The sequence below is a fragment of the Hyla sarda genome, chromosome 1 (genome assembly GCF_029499605.1).
Source record: "Hyla sarda isolate aHylSar1 chromosome 1, aHylSar1.hap1, whole genome shotgun sequence".
Lineage (NCBI taxonomy): Eukaryota > Metazoa > Chordata > Amphibia > Anura > Hylidae > Hyla > Hyla sarda.
In genome coordinates, this window is record NC_079189.1 from 258,310,432 (window position 1) to 258,332,612 (window position 22,181).

A 22,181-nucleotide genomic window follows, 5' to 3' on the forward strand; every position below is an offset into this window, starting at 1 on the left:
GACGAGAGCAGGTGCATTTAGCTTAGGATGGCCGTTGACAGCTTCACACTTTGTATACTGTGGATTTAAGCATCAATAAATAATTTTCGGAATCGGAGCAGAAACAGAGCAAAATGTCAACTGCACCCGGGATTCCCAGCCAGTCTCCCATGCTGGTACTTATCAGGCCCGAAGCAGGGTAGCAGTCTGCGATCTGACGAGAACAGGCACATTCAGCTTAGGATGGCCGTAGACAACTTCACACCCTGTATACTGTGGATTTAAGCATCAATAAATCCTTTTCGGAATCGGAGCGTAAGGCGGCAACAGAGCAAAATGTCAACGACACCTGGGATTCCCAGCCAGTCTCCCATGCCGGGACTTACCGGGCCCTAAGCTGGGTAGCAGTCTGCGCTCTGATGAGAGCAGGCGCGTTCAGCTTAGGATGGCCGTTGACATCTTCACGCCCTTTATACTGTGCATTTAAGCATCAATAAATCCTTTTCCGAATCGGAGCGTAAGGCGGCAACAGATTAAAATGTCAACTGCACCCGGGATTCCCAGCCAGTGTCCCATGCCGGTACTTACCGGGCCCTAAGATCTGTACCAGTCTGCGATCTGACGAGAGCAGGCGCGTTCAGCTTAGGATGGCCATTGACAGCTTCATGCTTTTTATACTGTGCATTTAAGCATCAATAAATCCTTTTCCGAATCGGAGCGGAAGGCGGCAACAGATTAAAATGTCAGCTGCACCCTGGATTCCCAGCCAGTCTCCCATGCTGGTACTTACCAGGCCCTAAGCTGGGTAGCAGTCTGCGATCTGACGGGAGCAGGCGCGTTCAGCTTAGGATGGCCGTTGACAGCTTCACGCCTTGTATATTGTGGATTTAAGCATCAATAAATATTTTTATTAATCGGAGAGGAATGCGGCAACAGAGCAAAATGTCAATGGCACCTTGGATTGCCAGCCAATCTTCCATGCCGGTAACTGCCGGGCAGCAGTCTGCGATCTGAGGAGAGCAGGCACGTTCAGGCTTAGGATGGCCGTTGACAGCTTCACACCCTGTATATTGTGGATTTAAGCATCAATAAATCCTTTTTCGAATCGGAGCGAAAGGCGGCAACAGATTAAAATGTCAACTGCACCCTGGATTCCCAGCCAGTCTCCCATGCTGGTACTTACCAGGCCCTAAGCTGGATAGCAGTCTGCGATCTGACGAGAGCAGGCGCGTTCAGCTTAGGATGGCCGTTGACAGCTTCACACTTTGTATACTGTGGATTTAAGCATCAATAAAAAAAAATTCAGAATCGCAGCAGAAACAGAGCAGAAACAGAGCAAAATGTCAACTGCACCCGGGAAACCCAGCCAGTCTCCCATGCTGGTACTTACCAGGCCCGAAGTTGGGTAGCAGTCTGCAATCTGATGAGAACAGGCACATTCAGCTTAGGATGGCCATAGACATCTTCACACCCTGTATACTGTGGATTTAAGCATTAATAAATCCTTTTCGGAATCGAAGCGGAAGGCGGCAACAGAGCAAAATGTCAACGACACCTGGGCTTCCCAGCCAGTCTCCCATGCTGGTACTTACCGGGCCCTAAGTTGGGTAGCAGTCTGCGATCTGACGAGAGCAGGCGCGTTCAGCTTAGGATGGCCGTTGACAGCTTCTCGCTCTTTATACTGTGCATTTAGGCATCAATAAATCCTTTTCGGAATTGGAACGGAAGGCGGCAACAGAGCAAAATGTCAACGGCAGCCGGGATTACCAGCCAGTGTCCCATGCCGGTACTTACCGGGCCCTAAGATCTGTACCAGTCTGCGATCTGACGAGAGCAGGCGCGTTAAGCTTAGGATGGCCGTCGACAGCTTCACACCTTGTATACTGTGGAATTAAGCATCAATAAATTATTTTCGGAATCGGAGGGGAAGGCAGCAATAGAGCTAAATGTCAACCGGGATTACCAGCCAGTCTCCCATGCCGGTACTTACTGGGCCCTAAGCTGGGTAGCAGTCTGCGATCTGACGAGCGCAGGCGCGTTCAGCTTAGTATGGCTGTTGACATCTTCACGCCTTGTATATTGTGGATTTAAGCATCAATAAATATTTTTTTAATCGGAGAGGAAGGCGGCAACAGAGCAAAATGTCAATGGCACCTTGGATTGCCAGCCAGTCTCCCATGCCGGTAACTGCCGGGCAGCAGTCTGCGATCTGAGGAGAGCAGGCACGTTCAGGCTTAGGATGGCCGTTGACAGCTTCACACCCTGTATATTGTGGATTTAAGCATCAATAAATCCTTTTCCGAATCGGAGCGGAAGGCGGCAACAGATTAAAATGTCAACTGCACCCGGGATTCCCAGCCAGTCTCCCATGCTGGTACTTACCAGGCCCTAAGCTGGGTAGCAGTCTGCGATCTGACGAGAGCAGGCGCGTTCTGCTTAGGATTGCCGTTGACAGGTTCACACTTTGTATACTGTGGATTTAAGCATCAATAAATAATTTTCGGAATCGGAGCAGAAACAGAGCAAAATGTCAACTGCACCGGGGATTCCCAGCCAGTCTCCCATGCTGGTACTTACCGGGCCCGAAGCTGGGTAGCAATCTGCGATCTGACGAGAACAGGCGCGTTCAGCTTAGGATGGCCATTGACAGCTTCATGCTTTTTATACTGTGCATTTAAGCATCAATAAATCCTTTTCGGAATCGGAGAGGAAGGCGGCAACAGAGCAAAATGTCAACGGCAGCCGGGATTCCCAGCCAGTGTCCCATTCCGGTACTTACCGGGCCCTAAGCTGGGTAGCAGTCTGCGATCTGACGAGAGCAGGCGCGTTAAGCTTAGGATGGCCGTCGACAGCTTCACACCTTGTATACTGTGGATTTAAGCATCAATAAATTATTTTCGGAATAGGAGCGGAAGGCAGCAATAGAGCAAAATATCAACGGCACCCGGGATTCCCAGCCAGTCTCCCATGCCAGTACTTACTGGGCCCTAAGTTGGGTAGCAGTCTGCGATCTGACGAGAGCAGGCGCGTTCTGCTTAGGATGGCCGTTGACATCTTCACGCCTTGTATACTGTGGATTTAAGCATCAATAAATATTTTTTTTAATCGGAGAGGAAGGCGGCAACAGATCAAAATGTCAATAGCACCTTGGATTGCCAGCCAGTCTCCCATGCCCGTACTTGCCGGGCAGCAGTCTGCGATCTGACAAGAACAGGCGCATTCAGCTTAGGATAGCCGTAGACGACTTCACACCCTGTATATTGGGGATTTAAGCATCAATAAATCCTTTTCGGAATCGGAGCAAAATGTCTACAGAGCTACAGAGCAAAATGTCAACAACACCTGAGATTCCCAGCCAGTCTCCCATGCTGGTACTTACCGGGCCCTAAGTTGGGTAGCAGTCTGCGATCTGACGAGAGCAGGCGCGTTCAGCTTAGGATGGCCGTTGACAGCTTCTCGCTCTTTATACTGTGCATTTAGGCATCAATAAATCCTTTTCGGAATTGGAACGGAAGGCGGCAACAGAGCAAAATGTCAACGGCAGCCGGGATTCCCAGCCAGTGTCCCATGCCGGTACTTACCGGGCCCTAAGATCTGTACCAGTCCGCTATCTGACAAGAGCAGGCGCGTTAAGCTTAGGATGGCTGTCGACAGCTTCACACCTTGTATACTGTGGATTTAAGCATCAATAAATTATTTTCGGAATCGGAGCGGAAGGCGGCAACAGAGCAAAATGTCAACTGCACCCGGGATTCCAAGCCAGTCTCCCATGCCGGTACTTACTGGGCCCTAAGCTGGGTAGCAGTCTGCGATCTGACGAGAGCAGGCGTGTTCAGCTTAGGATGGCTGTTGACATCTTCACGCCTTGTATATTGTGGATTTAAGCATCAATAAATATTTTTTTCATCGGAGAGGAAGGCGGCAACAGAGCAAAATGTCAATGGCACCTTGGATTGCCAGCCAGACTCCCATGCCGGTAACTGCCGGGCAGCAGTCTGCGATCTGAGGAAAGCAGGCACGTTCAGGCTTAGGATGGCCGTTGACAGCTTCACACCCTGTATATTGTGGATTTAAGCATCAATAAATCCTTTTCCGAATCGGAGCGGAAGGCGGCAACAGATTAAAATGTCAACTGCACCCGGGATTCCCAGCCAGTCTCCCATGCTGGTACTTACCAGGACCTAAGCTGGGTAGCAGTCTGCGATCTGACGAGAGCAGGCGCGTTCAGCTTAGGATGGCCGTTGACAGCTTCACACTTTGTATACTGTGGATTTAAGCATCAATAAATAATTTTCGGAATCGGAGCAGAAACAGAGCAAAATGTCAACTGCACCCGGGATTCCCAGCCAGTCTCCCTTGCTGGTACTTACCAGGCCCGAAGCTGGGTAGCAGTCTGCGATCTGACGAGAACAGGCGCGTTCAGCTTAGGATGGCCGTTGACAGCTTCTCGCCCTTTATACTGTGCATTTAGGCATCAATAAATCCTTTTCGGAATTGGAACGGAAGGCGGCAACAGAGCAAAATGTCAACGGCAGCCGGGATTCCCAGCCAGTGTCCCATGCCGGTACTTACCGGGCCCTAAGATCTGTACCAGTCTGCGATCTGACGAGAGCAGGCGGGTTAAGCTTAGGATGGCCGTCGACAGCTTCACACCTTGTATACTGTGGATTTAAGCATCAATAAATTCTTTTCGGAATCAGAGCGGAAGGCAGCAATAGAGCAAAATATCAACGGCACCCGGGATTCCCAGCCAGTCTCACATGCCAGTACTTACCGGGCCCTAAGCTGGGTAGCAGTCTGCGATCTGACAAGAGCTGGCGCGTTCAGCTTAGGATGGCCGTTGACATCTTCACTCCTTGTATACTGTGGATTTAAGCATCAATAAATATTTTTTTTAATCGGAGAGGAAGGCGGCAACAGATCAAAATGTCAATAGCACCTTGGATTGCGAGCCAGTCTCCCATGCCTGTACTTGCCGGGCAGCAGTCTGCGATCTGACAAGAACAGGCGCATTCAGCTTAGGATAGCCGTAGACGACTTCACACCCTGTATATTGTGGATTTAAGCATCAATAAATCCTTTTCGGAATCGGAGCAAAATGTCTACAGAGCTACAGAGCAAAATGTCAACAACACCTGAGATTCCCAGCCAGTCTCCCATGCTGGTACTTACCGGGCCCTAAGCTGGGTAGCAGTCTGCAATCTGACGAGAGCAGGCGCGTTCAGCTTAGGATGGCCGTTGACAGCTTCACACTTTGTATACTGTGCATTTAAGCATCAATAAAACCTTTTCGGAATCGGAACGGAACGGAAGGCGGCAACAGAGCAAAATGTCAACGGCAGCCGGGATTCCCAGCCAGTGTCCCATGCCGGTACTTACCGGGCCCTAAGATCTGTACCAGTCTGCGATCTGACGAGAGCAGGCGCGTTAAGCTTAGGATGGCCGTCGACAGCTTCACACCTTGTATACTGTGGATTTAAGCATCAATAAATTATTTTCGAAATCGGAGCGGAAGGCGGCAACAGAGCAAAATGTCAACTGCACCCGGGATTCCCAGCCAGTCTCCCATGCCGGTACTTACTGGGCCCTAAGCTGGGTAGACGTCTGCGATCTAACGAGAGCAGGCGCATTCAGCTTAGGATGGCCGTTGACATCTTCACGCCGTGTATATTGTGGATTTAAGCATCAATAAATATTTTTTAATCGGAGAGGAAGGCGGCAACAGAGCAAAATGTCAATGGCACCTTGGATTGCCAGCCAGTCTCCCATGCCGGTAACTGCCGGGCAGCAGTCTGCGATCTGAGGAGAGCAGGCACGTTCAGGCTTAGGATGGCTGTTGACAGCTTCACACCCTGTATATTGTGGATTTAAGCATCAATAAATCCTTTTCCGAATCGGAGGGGAAGGCGGCAACAGATTAAAATGTCAACTGCACCCGGGATTCCCAGCCAGTCTCCCATGCTGGTACTTACAAGGCTCTAAGCTGGGTAGCAGTCTGCGATCTGACGAAAGCAGGTGCGTTCAGCTTAGGATGGCCGTTGACAGCTTCACGCTTTGTATACTGTGGATTTAAACATCAATAAATAATTTTCGGAATCGGAGCAGAAACAGAGCAAAATGGCAACTGCACCCGGGATTCCCAGCCAGTCTCCCATGCTGGTACTTACCAGGCCCGAAGCTGGGTAGCAGTCTGCGATCTGACGAGAACAGTTGCATTCAGCTTAGGATGGCCGTAGACATCTTCACACTCTGTATACTGTGGATTTAAGCATCAATAAATCATTTTCGGAATCGGAGCGTAAGGCGGCAACAGAGCAAAATGTCAACGACACCTGGGATTCCCAGCCAGTCTCCCATGCTGGTACTTACCGGGCCCTAAGCTGGGTAGCAGTCTGCGATCTGACGAGAGCAGGCGCGTTCAGCTTAGGATGGCCGTTGACAGCTTCATGCCCTTTATACTGTGCATTTAAGCATCAATAAATCCTTTTCCGAATCGGAGCGGAAGGCGGCAACAGATTAAAATGTCAACTGCACCCGGGATTCCCAGCCAGTCTCCCATGCTGGTACTTACCAGGCCCTAAGCTGGGTAGCAGTCTGCGATCTGATGAGAGCAGGCACGTTCAGCTTAGGATGGACGTTGACAGCTTCACGCCTTGTATATTGTGGATTTAAGCATCAATAAATATTTTTATTAATCGGAGAGGAAGGCGGCAACAGAGCAAAATGTCAATGGCACCTTGGATTGCCAGCCAGTCTCCCATGCCGGTAACTGCCGGGCAGCAGTCTGCGATCTGAGGAGAGCAGGCACGTTCAGGCTTCGGATGGCCGTTGACAGCTTCACACCCTGTATATTGTGGATTTAAGCATCAATAAATCCTTTTCCGAATCGGAGCGGAAGGCGGCAACAGATTAAAATGTCAACTGCACCCGGGATTCCCAGCTAGTCTCCCATGCTGGTACTTACCAGGACCTAAGCTGGGTAGCAGTCTGCGATCTGACGAGAGCAGGCGCGTTCAGCTTAGGATGGCCGTTGACAGCTTCACACTTTGTATACTGTGGATTTAAGCATCAATAAATAATTTTCGGAATCGGAGCAGAAACAGAGCAAAATGTCAACTGCACCCGGGATTCCCAGCCAGTCTCCCTTGCTGGTACTTACCAGGCCCGAAGCGGGGTAGCAGTCTGCGATCTGACGAGAACAGGCGCGTTCAGCTTAGGATGGCCGTTGACAGCTTCTCGCCCTTTATACTGTGCATTTAGGCATCAATAAATCCTTTTCGGAATTGGAACGGAAGGCGGCAACAGAGCAAAATGTCGCCGGCAGCCGGGATTCCCAGCCAGTGTCCCATGCCGGTACTTACCGGGCCCTAAGATCTGTACCAGTCTGCGATCTGACGAGAGCAGGCGCGTTAAGCTTAGGATGGCCGTCGACAGCTTCACACCTTGTATACTGTGGATTTAAGCATCAATAAATTCTTTTCGGAATCGGAGCGGAAGGCAGCAATAGAGCAAAATATCAACGGCACCCGGGATTCCCAGCCAGTCTCCCATGCCAGTACTTACCGGGCCCTAAGCTGGGTAGCAGTCTGCGATCTGACAAGAGCAGGCGCGTTCAGCTTAGGATGGCCATTGACATCTTCACGCCTTGTATACTGTGGATTTAAGCATCAATAAATATTTTTTTAATCGGAGAGGAAGGCGGCAACAGATCAAAATGTCAATAGCACCTTGGATTGCCAGCCAGTCTCCCATGCCCGTACTTGCCGGGCAGCAGTCTGCGATCTGACAAGAACAGGCGCATTCAGCTTAGGATAGCCGTAGACGGCTTCACACCCTGTATATTGTGGATTTAAGCATCAATAAATCCTTTTCGGAATCGGAGCAAAATGTCTACAGAGCTACAGAGCAAAATGTCAACAACACCTGAGATTCCCAGCCAGTCTCCCATGCTGGTACTTACCGGGCCCTAAGCTGGGTAGGAGTCTGCGATCTGGCGAGAGCAGGCGCGTTCAGCTCAGGATGGCCGTTGACAGCTTCACACCCTGTATATTGTGGATTTAAGCATCAATAAATCCTTTTCCGAATCGGAGCGAAAGGCGGCAACAGATTAAAATGTCAACTGCACCCGGGATTCCCAGCCAGTCTCCCATGCTGGTACTTACAAGGCTCTAAGCTGGGAAGCAGTCTGCGATCTGACGAAAGCAGGCGCGTTCAGCTTAGGATGGCCGTTGACAGCTTCACACTTTGTATACTGCGGATTTAAGCATCAATAAATAATTTTCGGAATCGGAGCAGAAACACAGCAAAATGTCAACTGCACCCGGGATTCCCAGCCAGTCTCCCATGCTGGTACTTACCAGGCCCGAAGCTGGGTAGCAGTCTGCGATCTGACGAGAACAGTCGCATTCAGCTTAGGATGGCCGTAGACATCTTCACTCCCTGTATACTGTGGATTTAAGCATCAATAAATCCTTTTCGGAATCGGAGCGTAAGGCGGCAACAGAGCAAAATGTCAACGACACCTGGGATTCCCAGCCAGTCTCCCATGCTGGTACTTACCGGGCCCTAAGCTGGGTAGCAGTCTGCGATCTGACGAGAGCAGGCGCGTTCAGCTTAGGATGGCCGTTGACAGCTTCACGCCCTTTATACTGTGCATTTAAGCATCAATAAATCCTTTTCCGAATCGGAGCGGAAGGCGGCAACAGATTAAAATGTCAACTGCACCCGGGATTCCCAGCCAGTCTCCCATGCTGGTACTTACCAGGCCCTAAGCTGGGTAGCAGTCTGCGATCTGACGAGAGCAGGCGCGTTCAGCTTAGGATGGCCGTTGACAGCTTCACGCCTTGTATATTGTGGATTTAAGCATCAATAAATATTTTTATTAATCGGAGAGGAAGGCGGCAACAGAGCAAAATGTCAATGGCACCTTGGATTGCCAGCCAATCTCCCATGCCGGTACTTACCGAGCCCTAAGCTGGGTAGCCGTCTGCGATCTAACAAGAGCAGGCACGTTCAGCTTAGGATGGCCATTGACAGCTTCATGCTTTTTATACTGTGCATTTAAGCATCAATAAATCCTTTTCGGAATCGGAAAAGAAGGCGGCAACAGAGCAAAATGTCAACTGCACCCGGGATTCCCAGCCAATCTCCCATGCCGGTACTTACTAGGCCCTAAGCTGGGTAGCAGTCTGCGATCTGATGAGAGCAGGCGCGTTCAGCTTAGGATGGCCGTAGACATCTTCACACCCTGTATACTGTGGATTTAAGCATCAATAAATCCTTTTCGGAATCGGAGCGTAAGGCGGCAACAGAGCAAAATGTCAACGACACCTGGGATTCCCAGCCAGTCTCCCATGCTGGTACTTACCGGGCCCTAAGCTGGGTAGCAGTCTGCGATCTGACGAGAGCAGGCGCGTTCAGCTTAGGATGGCCGTTGACAGCTTCACACCCTGTATATTGTGGATTTAAGCATCAATAAATCCTTTTCGGAATCGGAACGGAAGGCGGCAACAGAGCAAAATGTCAACGTCAGCCGGGATTCCCAGCCAGTGTCCCATGCCGGTACTTACCGCGCCCTAAGATCTGTACCAGTCTGCGATCTGACGAGAGCAGGCGCGTTCAGCTTAGGATGGCCGTCGACAGCTTCACACCTTGTATACTGTGGATTTAAGCATCAATAAATTATTTTCGTAATCGGAGCGCAAGGCAGCAATAGAGCAAAATGTCAACGGCACCCGGGATTCCCAGCCAGTCTCCCATACCAGTACTTACCAGGCCCTAAGCTGGGTAGCCGTCTGCGATCTGACGAGAGCAGGCGCGTTCAGCTTAGGATGGCCATTGACAGCTTCATGCTTTTTATACTGTGCATTTAAGCATCAATAAATCCTTTTCGGAATCGGAACGGAAGGCGGCAACAGAGCAAAATGTCAACTGCACCCGGGATTCCCAGCCAGTCTCCCATGCCGGTACTTACTGGGCCCTAAGCTGGGTAGCAGTCTGCGATCTGACGAGAGCAGGCGCGTTCAGCTTAGGATGGCCGTTGACATCTTCACGCCTTGTATATTGTGGATTTAAGCATCAATAAATATTTTTATTAATCGGAGAGGAAGGCGGCAACAGAGCAAAATGTCAATGGCACCTTGGATTGCCAGCCAGTCTCCCATGCCAGTAACTGCCGGGCAGCAGTCTGCGATCTGAGGAGAGCAGGCATGTTCAGGCTTAGGATGGCCCTTGACAGCTTCACACCCTGTATATTGTTGATTTTAGCATCAATAAATCCTTTTCCGAATCGGAGCGGAAGGCGGCAACAGATTAAAATGTCAACTGCACCCGGGATTCCCAGCCAGTCTCCCATGCTGGTACTTACCGGGCCCTAAGCTGGGTAGCAGTCTGCGATCTGACGAGAGCAGGCGCGTTCAGCTTAGGATGGCCGTTGACAGCTTCACACTTTGTATACTGTGGATTTAAGCATCAATAAATTATTTTCGGAATCGGAGCAGAAACAGAGCAAAATGTCAACTGCACCCGGGATTCCCAGCCAGTCTCCCATGCCGGTACTTACTGGGCCCTAAGCTGGGTAGCAGTCTGCGATCTGACGAGAGCAGGCGCGTTCTGCTTAGGATGGCCATTGACATCTTCATGCCTTGTATATTGTGGATTTAAGCATCAATAAATATTTTTATTAATCGGAGAGGAAGGCGGCAACAGAGCAAAATGTTAATGGCACCTTGGATTGCCAGCCAGTCTCCCACGCCGGTATCTGCCGGGCAGCAGTCTGCGATCTGAGGAAAGCAGACACGTTCAGCTTAGGATGGCCGTTGACAGCTTCAGACCCTGTATATTGTGGATTTAAGCATCAATAAATCCTTTTCGGAATCGAAGCGGAAGGCGGCTACAGAGCAAAATGTCAACAACACCTGGGATTCCCAGCCAGTCTCCCATGCTGGTACTTACCGGGCCCTAAGCTGGGTAGCAGTCTGCGATCTGACGAGAGCAGGCGCGTTCAGCTTAGGATGGCCGTTGACAGCTTCACATTTTGTATACTGTGGATTTAAGCATCAATAAATAATTTTCGGAATCGGAGCAGAAACAGAGAAAAATGTCAACTGCACCCGGGATTCCCAGCCAGTCTCCCAAGCTGGTACTTACCAGGCCCGAAGCTGGGTAGCAGTCTGCAATCTGACGAGAACAGGCGCATTCAGCTTAGGATGGCCGTAGACATCTTCACACCCTGTATACTGTGGATTTAAGCATCAATAAATCCTTTTCGGAATCGGAGCGTAAGGCGGCAACAGAGCAAAATGTCAACGACACCTGGGTTTCCCAGCCAGTCTCCCATGCTGGTACTTACCGGGCCCTAAGCTGGGTACCAGTCTGCGATCTGACGAGAGCAGGGGCGTTCAGCTTAGGTTGGCCGTTGACATGTTCACACCCTGTATACCCTGTATACCCTGTATACTGTGGATTTAAGCATCAATAAATCCTTTTCGGAATCGGAACGGAAGGCGGCAACAGAGCAAAATGTCAACGGCAGCCGGGATTCCCAGCCAGTGTACCATGCCGGTACTTACCGGAACCTAAGATCTGTACCAGTCTGCGATCTGATGAGAGCAGGCGCGTTAAGCTTAGGATGGCCATCGACAGCTTCACACCTTGTATACTGTGGATTTAAGCATCAATAAATTATTTTCGGAATCGGAGCGGAAGGCAGCAATAGAGCGAAATGTCAACGGCACCTGGGATTCCCAGCCAGTCTCCCATGCCAGTACTTACCGGGCCCTAAGCTGGGTAGCAGTCTGCGATCTGACGAGAGCAGGCGCGTTCAGCTTAGGATGGCCATTGACAGCTTCACATTTTTTATACTGTGCATTTAAGCATCAATAAATCCTTTTCGGAATCAGAGAGGAAGGCGGCAACAGAGCAAAATGTCAATAGCACCTTGGATTGCCAGCCAGTCTCCCATGCCCCTACTTGCCGGGCAGCAGTATGCGATCTGACAAGAACAGGCACATTCAGCTTAGGATAGCCGTAGACGGCTTCACACCCTGTATACTGTGGATTTAAGCATCAATAAATCCTTTTCGGAATCGAAGCGGAAGGCAGCTACAGAGCAAAATGTCAACAACACCTGGGATTCTCAGCCAGTCTCCCATGCTGGTACTTACCGGGCCCTAAGCTGGGTAGCAGTCTGCGATCTGACGAGAGCAGGCGCGTTCAGCTTAGGATGGCCGTTGACAGCTTCACATTTTGTATACTGTGGATTTAAGCATCAATAAATAATTTTCGGAATCGGAGCAGAAGGCGGCAACAGATTAAAATGTCAACTGCACACGGGATTCCCAGCCAGTCTCCCATGCTGGTACTTACCAGGCCCTAAGCTGGGTATCAGTCTGCGATCTGACGAGAGCAGGCGCGTTCAGCTTAGGATGGCAGTTGACAGCTTCACGCTTTGTATACTGTGCATTTAAGCATCAATAAATCCTTTTCGGAATCGGAAACGGAAGGCTGCAACAGAGCAAAATGTCAATGGCAGCTGGGATTCCCAGCCAGTGTCCCATGCCGGTACTTACCGGGCCCTAAGCTGGGTAGCAGTCTGCGTTCTGACGAGAGCAGGGGCATTCAGCTTAGGATGGCCGTTGACATCTTCACACCCTGTATACCCTGTATACCCTGTATACTGTGGATTTAAGCATCAATAAATCCTTTTCGGAATCGGAACGGAACGCGGCAACAGAGCAAAATGTCAACGGCAGCCGGGATTCCCAGCCAGTGTACCATGCCGGTACTTACCGGGTCCTAAAATCTGTACCAGTCTGCGATCTGATGAGAGCAGGCGCGTTAAGCTTAGGATGGCCGTCGACAGCTTCACACCTTGTATACTGTGGATTTAAGCATCAATAAATAATTTTCGGAATCGGAGCGGAAGGCAGCAATAGAGCAAAATGTCAACGGCACCTGGGATTCCCAGCCAGTCTCCCATGCCAGTACTTACCGGGCCCTAAGCTGGGTAGCAGTCTGCGATCTGACGAGAGCAGGCGTGTTCAGCTTAGGATGGCCATCGACAGCTTCTTGCTTTTTATACTGTGCATTTAAGCATCAATAAATCCTTTTCGGAATCGGAGAGGAAGGCGGCAACAGAGCAAGATGTCAATAGCACCTTGGATTGCCAGCCAGTCTCCCATGCCCCTACTTGCCGGGCAGCAGTATGCGATCTGACAAGAACAGGCACATTCAGCTTAGGATAGCCGTAGACGGCTTCACACTCTGTATACTGTGGATTTAAGCATCAATAAATCCTTTTCGGAATCGAAGCGGAAGGCGGCTACAGAGCAAAATGTCAACAACACCTGGGATTCTCAGCCAGTCTCCCATGCTGGTACTTACCGGGCCCTAAGCTGGGTAGCAGTCTGCGATCTGATGAGAGCAGGCGCATTCAGCTTAGGATGGCCGTTGACAGCTTCACATTTTGTATACTGTGGATTTAAGCATCAATAAATAATTTTCGGAATCGGAGCAGAAGGCGGCAACAGATTAAAATGTCAACTGCACACGGGATTCCCAGCCAGTCTCCCATGCTGGTACTTACCAGGCCCTAAGCTGAGTATCAGTCTGCGATCTGACGAGAGCAGGCGCGTTCAGCTTAGGATGGCAGTTGACAGCTTCACACTTTGTATACTGTGCATTTAAGCATCAATAAATCCTTTTTGGAATCGGAAACGGAAGGCTGCAACAGAGCAAAATGTCAACGGCAGCCGGGATTCCCAGCCAGTGTCCCATGCCTGTACTTACCGGGCCCTAAGATCTGTACTAGTCTGCGATCTGACAAGAGCAGGCGCGTTAAGCTTAGGATGGCCGTCGACAGCTTCACACCTTGTATACTGTGGATTTAAGCATCAATAAATTCTTTTCGGAATCGGAGCGGAAGGCAGCAATAGAGCAAAATGTCAACGGCACCCAGGATTCCCAGCCAGTCTCCCATGCCAGTACTTACCGGGCCCTAAGCTGGGTAGCAGTCTGCAATCTGACGAGAGCAGACGCGTTCAGCTTAGGATGGCCATTGACAGCTTCATGCTTTTTATACTGTGCATTTAAGCATCAATAAATCCTTTTCGGAATCGGAGAGGAAGGCGGTAACAGAGCAAAATGTCAATAGCACCTTGGATTGCCAGCCAGTCTCCCATGCCCGTACTTGCCGGGCAGCAGTCTGCGATCTGACAAGAACAGGCACATTCAGCTTAGGATAGCCGTAGACGGCTTCACACCCTGTATACTGTGGATTTAAGCATCAAAAAATCATTTTCGGAATCGGAGCGGAAGGCGGCTACAGAGCAAAATGTCAACAACACTTGGGATTCCCAGCCAGTCTCCCATGCTGGTACTTACCGGGCCCTAAGCTGGGTAGCAGTCTGCGATCTGACGAGAGCAGACGCGTTCAGCTTAGGATGGCCGTTGACAGCTTCATGCCCTTTATACTGTGCATTTAAGCATCAATAAATCCTTTTCCGAATCGGAGCGGAAGGCGGCAACAGATTAAAATGTCAACTGCACCCGGGATTCCCAGCCAGTCTCCCATGCTGGTACTTACGAGGCCCTAAGCTGGGTAGCAGTCTGCGATCTGACGAGAGCAGGCGCGTTCAGCTTAGGATGGCCGTTGACAGCTTCACACTTTGTATACTGTGCATTTAAGCATCAATAAATCCTTTTCGGAATCGGAACGGAAGGCGGCAACAGAGCAAAATGTCAACGGCAGCCGGGATTCCCAGCCAGTGTCCCATGCCGGTACTTACCGGGCCCTAAGATCTGTACCAGTCTGCGATCTGACGAGAGCAGGCGCGTTAAGCTTAGGATGGCCGTCGACAGCTTCACACCTTGTATACTGTGGATTTAAGCATCAATAAATTATTTTCGGAATCGGATCGGAAGGCAGCAATAGAGCAAAATGTCAACTGCACCCGGGATTCCCAACCAGTCTCCCATGCCGGTACTTACTGGGCCCTAAGCTGGGTAGCAGTCTGCGATCTGAGGAGAGCAGGCGCGTTCAGCTTAGGATGGCCGTTGACATCTTCACGCCTTGTATATTGTGGATTTAAGCATCAATAAATATTTTTATTAATCGGAGAGGAAGGCGGCAACAGAGCAAAATGTCAATGGCACCTTGGATTGCCAGCCAGTCTCCCACGCCGGTATCTGCCGGGCAGCAGTCTGCGATCTGAGGAGAGCAGACACGTTCAGCTTAGGATGGCCGTTGACAGCTTCACACCCTGTATATTGTGGATTTAAGCATCAATAAATCCTTTTCGGAATCGGAACGGAAGGCGGCAACAGAGCAAAATGTCAATGGCAGCCGGGATTCCCAGCCAGTGTCCCATGCCGGTACTTACCGCGCCCTAAGATCTGTACCAGTCTGCGATCTGACGAGAGCAGGCGCGTTCAGCTTAGGATGGCCGTCGACAGCTTCACACCTTGTATACTGTGGATTTAAGCATCAATAAATTCTTTTCGTAATCGGAGCGCAAGGCAGCAATAGAGCAAAATGTCAACGGCACCCGGGATTCCCAGCCAGTCTCCCATACCAGTACTTACCGGGCCCTAAGCTGGGTAGCCGTCTGCGATCTGACGAGAGCAGGCGCGTTCAGCTTAGGATGGCCATTGACAGCTTCATGCTTTTTATACTGTGCATTTAAGCATCAATAAATCCTTTTCGGAATCGGAACGGAAGGCGGCAACAGAGCAAAATGTCAACTGCACCCGGGATTCCCAGCCAGTCTCCCATGCCGGTACTTACTGGGCCCTAAGCTGGGTAGCAGTCTGCGATCTGACGAGAGCAGGCGCGTTCAGCTTAAGATGGCCGTTGACATCTTCACGCCTTGTATATTGTGGATTTAAGCATCAATAAATATTTTTATTAATCGGAGAGGAAGGCGGCAACAGAGCAAAATGTCAATGGCACCTTGGATTGCCAGCCAGTCTCCCATGCCAGTAACTGCCGGGCAGCAGTCTGCGATCTGAGGAGAGCAGGCACGTTCAGGCTTAGGATGGCCCTTGACAGCTTCACACCCTGTATATTGTTGATTTAAGCATCAATAAATCCTTTTCCGAATCGGAGCGGAAGGCGGCAACAGATTAAAATGTCAACTGCACCCGGGATTCCCAGCCAGTCTCCCATGCTGGTACTTACCAGGCCCTAAGCTGGGTAGCAGTCTGCGATCTGACGAGAGCAGGCGCGTTCAGCTTAGGATGGCCGTTGACAGCTTCACACTTTGTATACTGTGAATTTAAGCATCAATAAATAATTTTCGGAATCGGAGCAGAAACAGAGCAAAATGTCAACTGCACCCGGGATTCCCAGCCAGTCTCCCATGCTGGTACTTACCAGGCCCGAAGCTGGGTAGCAGTCTGCGATCTGACGAGAGCAGGCGCGTTCAGCTTAGGATGGCCGTTGATAGTTTCTCGCCCTTTATACTGTGCATTTAAGCATCAATAAATCCTTTTCGGAATCGGAACGGAAGGCGGCAACAGAGCAAAATGTCAACGGCAGCCGGGATTCCCAGCCAGTGTCCCATGTCGGTACTTACCGGGCCCTAAGATCTGTACCAGTCTGCGATCTGACGAGAGCAGGCGCGTTAAGCTTAGGATGGCCATTGACAGCTTCATGCTTTTTATACTGTGCATTTAAGCATCAATAAATCCTTTTTGGAATCGGAGAGGAAGGCGGCAACAGAGCAAAATGTCAATAGCACCTTGGATTGCCAGCCAGTCTCCCATGCCCGTACTTGCCGGGCAGGAGTCTGCGATCTGACAAGAACATGCACATTCAGCTTAGGATAGCCGTAGACGGCTTCACACCCTGTATACTGTGGATTTAAGCATCAATAAATTCTTTTCGGAATCGAAGCGGAAGGCGGCTACAGAGCAAAATGTCAACAACACCTGGGATTCCCAGCCAGTCTCCCATGCTGGTACTTACCGGGCCCTAAGCTGGGTAGCAGTCTGCGATCTGACGAGAGCAGGCGCGTTCAGCTTAGGATGGCCGTTGACAGCTTCACATCCTGTATACTGTGGATTTAAGCATCAATAAATCCTTTTCCGAATCGGCGCGGAAGGCGGCAACAGATTAAAATGTCAACAGCACCCGGGATTCCCAGCCAGTCTCCCATGCTGGTACTTACCGGGCCTTAAGCTGGGTAGCAGTCTGCGATCTAACGAGAGCAGGCGCGTTCAGTTTAGGATGGCCGTTGACAGCTTCACGCCCTTTATACTGTGCATTTAAGCATCAATAAATCCTTTTCCGAATTGGAGCGGAAGGCGGCAACAGATTAAAATGTCAACTGCACCCGGGATTCCCAGCCAGTCTCCCATGCTGGTACTTACCAGGCCCTAAGCTGGGTAGCAGTCTGCGATCTGACGAGAGCAGGCGCGTTCAGCTTAGGATGGCCGTTGACAGCTTCACACTTTGTATACTGTGCATTTAAGCATCAATAAATCTGTTTCGGAAACAGAACGGAAGGCGGCAACAGAGCAAAATGTCAACGGCTGCCGGGATTCCCAGCCAGTGTCCCATGCCGGTACTTACCGGGCCCTAAGCTGGGTAGCCGTCTGCGATCTGACGAGAGCAGGCGCGTTCAGCTTAGGATGGCCATTGACAGCTTCATGCTTTTTATACTGTGCATTTAAGCATCAATAAATCCTTTTCCGAATCGGAGCGGAAGGCGGCAACAGAGCAAAATGTCAACGGCAGCCGGGATTCCCAGCCAGTGTCCCATGCCAGTACTTACCGGGCCCTAAGATCTGTACCAGTCTGCGATCTGACGAGAGCAGGCGCGTTAAGCTTAGGATGGCCGTCGACAGCTTCACACCTTGTATACTGTGGATTTAAGCATCAATAAATTATTTTCGGAATCGGAGCGGAAGGCAGCAATAGAGCAAAGTGTCAACGGCACCTGGGATTCCCAGCCAGTCTCCCCTGCCAGTACTTACCGGGCCCTAAGCTGGGTAGCAGTCTGCGATCTGATGAGAGCAGGCGCGTTCAGCTTAGGATGGCCATTGAAAGCTTCGTGCTTTTTATACTGTGCATTTAAGCATCAATAAATCCTTTTCGGAATCGGAGAGGAAGGCGGCAACAGAGCAAAATGTCAATAGCACCTTGGATTGCCAGCCAGTCTCCCATGCCCGTACTTGCCGGGCAGCAGTCTGCGATCTGACAAGAACAGGCACATTCAGCTTAGGGTAGCCGTAGACGGCTTCAAACCCTGTATACTGTGGATTTAAGCATCAATAAATCCTTTACGGAATCGGAGCAGAAGGCGGCTACAGAGCAAAATGTCAACAACACCTAGGATTCCCAGCCAGTCTCCCATGCTGGTACTTACAGGGCCCTAAGCTGGGTAGCAGTCTGCGATCTGACGAGAGCAGGCGCGTTCAGCTTAGGATGGCCGTTGACAGCTTCACGCCCTTTATACTGTGCATTTAAGCATCAATAAATCATTTTCCGAATCGGAGCGGAAGGCGGCAACAGAGCAAAATGTCAACTGCACCCGGGATTCCCAGCCAGTCTCCCATGCCGGTACTTACTGGGCCCTAAGCTAGGTAGCAGTCTGCGATCTGACGAGAGCATGCGCGTTCAGCTTAGGACGGCCGTTGACAGCTTCATGCTTAGTATACTGTGCATTTAAGCATCAATAAATCCTTTTCGGAATCAGAACGGAAGGCGGCAACAGAGCAAAATGTCAACGGCAGCCGGAATTCCCAGCCAGTGTCCCATGCCGGTACTTACCGGGCCCTAAGATCTGTACCAGTCTGCAATCTGACGAGAGCAGGCGCGTTCAGCTTAGGATGGCCATTGACAGCTTCATGATTTTTATACTGTGCATTTAAGGATCATTAAATCCTTTTCGGAATCGGAACGGAAGGCGGCAACAGAGCAAAATGTCAACTGCACCCGGGATTCCCAGCCAGTCTCCCATGCTGGTACTTACCAGGCCCTAAGCTGGGTAGCAGTCTGCGATCTGACGAGAACAGGCGCATTCAGCTTAGGATGGCCATAGACATCTTCACACCCTGTATACTGTGGATTTAAGCATCAATAAAACCTTTTCGGAATCGGAGGGGAAGGCGGCAACAGAGCAAAATGTCAACGACACCTGGGATTCCCAGCCAGTCTCCCATGCTGGTACTTACCGGGCCCTAAGCTGGGTAGCAGTCTGCGATCTGACGAGAGCAGGCGCGTTCAGCTTACGATGGCCGTTGACATCTTTACGCCTTGTATATTGTGGATTTAAGCATCAATAAATTATTTTCGGAATCGGAGCGGAAGGCAGCTATAGAGCAAAATGTCAACGGCACCCGGGATTCCCAGCCAGTCTCCCATGCCAGTACTTACCGGGCCCTAAGCTGGGTAGCAGTCTGCGATCTGACGAGAGCAGGCACGTTCAGCTTAGGATGGCCATTGACAGCTTCATGCTTTTTATACTGTGCATTTAAGCATCAATAAATCCTTTTCGGAATCGTAGAGGTAGGCGGCAACAGAGCAAAATGTCAATAGCACTTTGGATTGCCAGCCAGTCTCCCATGCCCGTACTTGCCGGGCAGCAGTCTGCGATCTGACAAGAACAGGCACATTCAGCTTAGGATAGCCGCAGACGGCTTCACACCCTGTATACTGTGGATTTAAGCATCAATAAATCCTTTTCGGAATCGGAGCGGAAGGTGGCTACAGAGCAAAATGTCAACAACACCTGCGATTCCCAGCCAGTTTCCCATGCTGGTACTTACCGGGTCCTAAGCTGGGTAGCAGTCTGCGATCTGACGAGAGCAGGCGCGTTCAGCTTAGGATGGCAGTTGTCATCTTTACGCCTTGTATATTGTGGATTTAAGCATCAATAAATATTTTTATTAATCGGAGAAGAAGGCAGCAACAGAGCAACATGTCAATGGCACCTTGGATTGCCAGCCAGTCTCCCACGCCGGTATCTGCCGGGCAGCAGTCTGCGATCTGAGGAGAGCAGGCACGTTCAGGCTTAGGATGGCCGTTGACAGCTTCACGCCCTTTATACTGTGCATTTAAGCATCAATAAATCCTTTTCCGAATCGGAGCGGAAGGCGGCAACAGATTAAAATGTCAACTGCACCCAGGATTCCCAGCCAGTCTCCCATGCTGGTACTTACCAGGCCCTAAGCTGGGTAGCAGTCTGCGATCTGACGAGAGCATGCGCGTTCAGCTTAGGACGGCCGTTGACAGCTTCATGCTTAGTATACTGTGCATTTAAGCATCAATAAATCCTTTTCGGAATCGGAACGGAAGGCGGCAACAGAGCAAAATGTCAACGGCAGCCGGGATTCCCAGCCAGTGTCCCATGCCGGTACTTACCGGGCCCTAAGATCTGTACCAGTCTGCAATCTGACGAGAGCAGGCGCGTTCAGCTTAGGATGGCCATTGACAGCTTCATGATTTTTATACTGTGCATTTAAGGATCATTAAATCCTTTTCGGAATCGGAACGGAAGGCGGCAACAGAGCAAAATGTCAACTGCACCCGGGATTCCCAGCCAGTCTCCCATGCTGGTACTTACCAGGCCCTAAGCTGGGTAGCAGTCTGCGATCTGACGAGAACAGGCGCATTCAGCTTAGGATGGCCATAGACATCTTCACACCCTGTATACTGTGGATTTAAGCATCAATAAAACCTTTTCGGAATCGGAGCGGAAGGCGGCAACAGAGCAAAATGTCAACGACACCTGGGATTCCCAGCCAGTCTCCCATGCTGGTACTTACCAGGCCCTAAGCTGGGTAGCAGTCTGCGATCTGACGAGAGCAGGCGCGTTCAGCTTAGGATGGCCGTTGACAGCTTCTCGCCCTTTAAACTGTGCATTTAGGCATCAATAAATCCTTTTCGGAATCGGAACGGAAGGCGGCAACAGAGCAAAATGTCAACGGCAGCCGGGATTCCCAGCCAGTGTCCCATGCCGGTACTTACCGGGCCCTAAGATCTGTACCAGTCTGCGATCTGACGAGAGCAGGCGCGTTAAGCTTAGGATGGCCGTCGACAGCTTCACACCTTGTATACTGTGGATTTAAGCATCAATAAATTATTTTCGGAATCGGAGCGGAAGGCAGCAACAGAGCAAAATGTCAACGGCACCCGGGATTCCCAGCCAGTCTCCCATGCCAGTACTTACCGGGCCCTAAGCTGGGTAGCAGTCTGCGATCTGACGAGAGCAGGCGCATTCAGCTTAGGATGGCCATTGACAGCTTCATGCTTTTTATACTGTGCATTTAAGCATCAATAAATCCTTTTCGGAATCGTAGAGGAAGGCGGCAACAGAGCAAAATGTCAATAGCACCTTGGATTGCCAGCCAGTCTCCCATGCCCGTACTTGCCGGGCAGCAGTCTGCGATCTGACAAGAACAGGCACATTCAGCTTAGGATAGCCTTAGACGGCTTCACACCCTGTATACTGTGGATTTAAGCATCAATAAATCCTTTTCGGAATCGGAGCGGAAGGCGGCTACAGAGCAAAATGTCAACAACACCTGGGATTCCCAGCCAGTCTCCCATGCTGGTACTTACCGGGCCCTAAGCTGGGTAGCAGTCTGCGATCTGACGAGAGCAGGCGCGTTCAGCTTAGGATGGCCGTTGACAGCTTCACGCCCTTTATATTGTGGATTTAAGCATCAATAAATAATTTTACGAATCGAAGCGGAAGGCGGCAACAGATTAAAATGTCAACTGCACCCTGGATTCCCAGCCAGTCTCCCATGCTGGTACTTACCAGGCCCTAAGCTGGGTATCAGTCTGCGATCTGACGAGAGCAGGCGCGTTCAGCTTAGGATGGCCGTTGACAGCTTCACACCCTGTATACTGTGCATTTAAGCATCAATAAATCCTTTTCGGAATCGGAACGGAAGGCGGCAACAGAGCAAAATGTCAACGGCAGCCGGGATTCCCAGCCAGTGTCCCATGCCGGTACTTTCCGGGCCCTAAGATCTGTTCCAGTCTGCGATCTGACGAGAGCAGGCGCGTTAAGCTTAGGATGGCCGTCGACAGCTTCACACCTTGTATACTGTGGATTTAAGCATCAATAAATTATTTTCGGAATCGGAGCGGAAGGCAGCAATAGAGCAAAATGTCAACGGCAACCGGGATTCCCAGCCAGTCTCCCATGCCAGTACTTACCGGGCCCTAAGCTAGGTAGCAGTCTGCGATC

The 22,181-nt window shown here is 50.6% G+C and overlaps 21 pseudogenes; all 21 read right to left on the reverse strand.

The window, feature by feature from the left end:
- Positions 1-1,522: 1,522 nt before the first annotated feature.
- Positions 1,523-1,642, reverse strand: LOC130352218 (5S ribosomal RNA; annotated as a pseudogene).
- A 4,657-nt stretch (positions 1,643-6,299) lies between these two features.
- On the reverse strand, positions 6,300-6,419 carry LOC130313869 (5S ribosomal RNA; annotated as a pseudogene).
- A 2,070-nt stretch (positions 6,420-8,489) lies between these two features.
- On the reverse strand, positions 8,490-8,609 carry LOC130313880 (5S ribosomal RNA; annotated as a pseudogene).
- An 82-nt stretch (positions 8,610-8,691) lies between these two features.
- Positions 8,692-8,811, reverse strand: LOC130350515 (5S ribosomal RNA; annotated as a pseudogene).
- Positions 8,812-9,297: 486 nt separating this feature from the next.
- LOC130313891 (5S ribosomal RNA) lies at positions 9,298-9,417 on the reverse strand (annotated as a pseudogene).
- A 284-nt stretch (positions 9,418-9,701) lies between these two features.
- On the reverse strand, positions 9,702-9,821 carry LOC130352671 (5S ribosomal RNA; annotated as a pseudogene).
- A 475-nt stretch (positions 9,822-10,296) lies between these two features.
- Positions 10,297-10,416, reverse strand: LOC130352618 (5S ribosomal RNA; annotated as a pseudogene).
- Positions 10,417-10,883: 467 nt separating this feature from the next.
- LOC130320072 (5S ribosomal RNA) lies at positions 10,884-11,003 on the reverse strand (annotated as a pseudogene).
- Positions 11,004-11,702: 699 nt separating this feature from the next.
- LOC130342241 (5S ribosomal RNA) lies at positions 11,703-11,822 on the reverse strand (annotated as a pseudogene).
- A 272-nt stretch (positions 11,823-12,094) lies between these two features.
- On the reverse strand, positions 12,095-12,214 carry LOC130352809 (5S ribosomal RNA; annotated as a pseudogene).
- A 707-nt stretch (positions 12,215-12,921) lies between these two features.
- LOC130323697 (5S ribosomal RNA) lies at positions 12,922-13,041 on the reverse strand (annotated as a pseudogene).
- Positions 13,042-13,313: 272 nt separating this feature from the next.
- LOC130332772 (5S ribosomal RNA) lies at positions 13,314-13,433 on the reverse strand (annotated as a pseudogene).
- Positions 13,434-15,512: 2,079 nt separating this feature from the next.
- On the reverse strand, positions 15,513-15,632 carry LOC130316123 (5S ribosomal RNA; annotated as a pseudogene).
- A 475-nt stretch (positions 15,633-16,107) lies between these two features.
- On the reverse strand, positions 16,108-16,227 carry LOC130350526 (5S ribosomal RNA; annotated as a pseudogene).
- Positions 16,228-16,896: 669 nt separating this feature from the next.
- LOC130320083 (5S ribosomal RNA) lies at positions 16,897-17,016 on the reverse strand (annotated as a pseudogene).
- Positions 17,017-17,098: 82 nt separating this feature from the next.
- LOC130346276 (5S ribosomal RNA) lies at positions 17,099-17,218 on the reverse strand (annotated as a pseudogene).
- An 82-nt stretch (positions 17,219-17,300) lies between these two features.
- Positions 17,301-17,420, reverse strand: LOC130350537 (5S ribosomal RNA; annotated as a pseudogene).
- Positions 17,421-19,308: 1,888 nt separating this feature from the next.
- Positions 19,309-19,428, reverse strand: LOC130330720 (5S ribosomal RNA; annotated as a pseudogene).
- A 1,271-nt stretch (positions 19,429-20,699) lies between these two features.
- LOC130352228 (5S ribosomal RNA) lies at positions 20,700-20,819 on the reverse strand (annotated as a pseudogene).
- Positions 20,820-21,103: 284 nt separating this feature from the next.
- On the reverse strand, positions 21,104-21,223 carry LOC130353089 (5S ribosomal RNA; annotated as a pseudogene).
- Positions 21,224-21,495: 272 nt separating this feature from the next.
- On the reverse strand, positions 21,496-21,615 carry LOC130320095 (5S ribosomal RNA; annotated as a pseudogene).
- Positions 21,616-22,181: the final 566 nt, after the last annotated feature.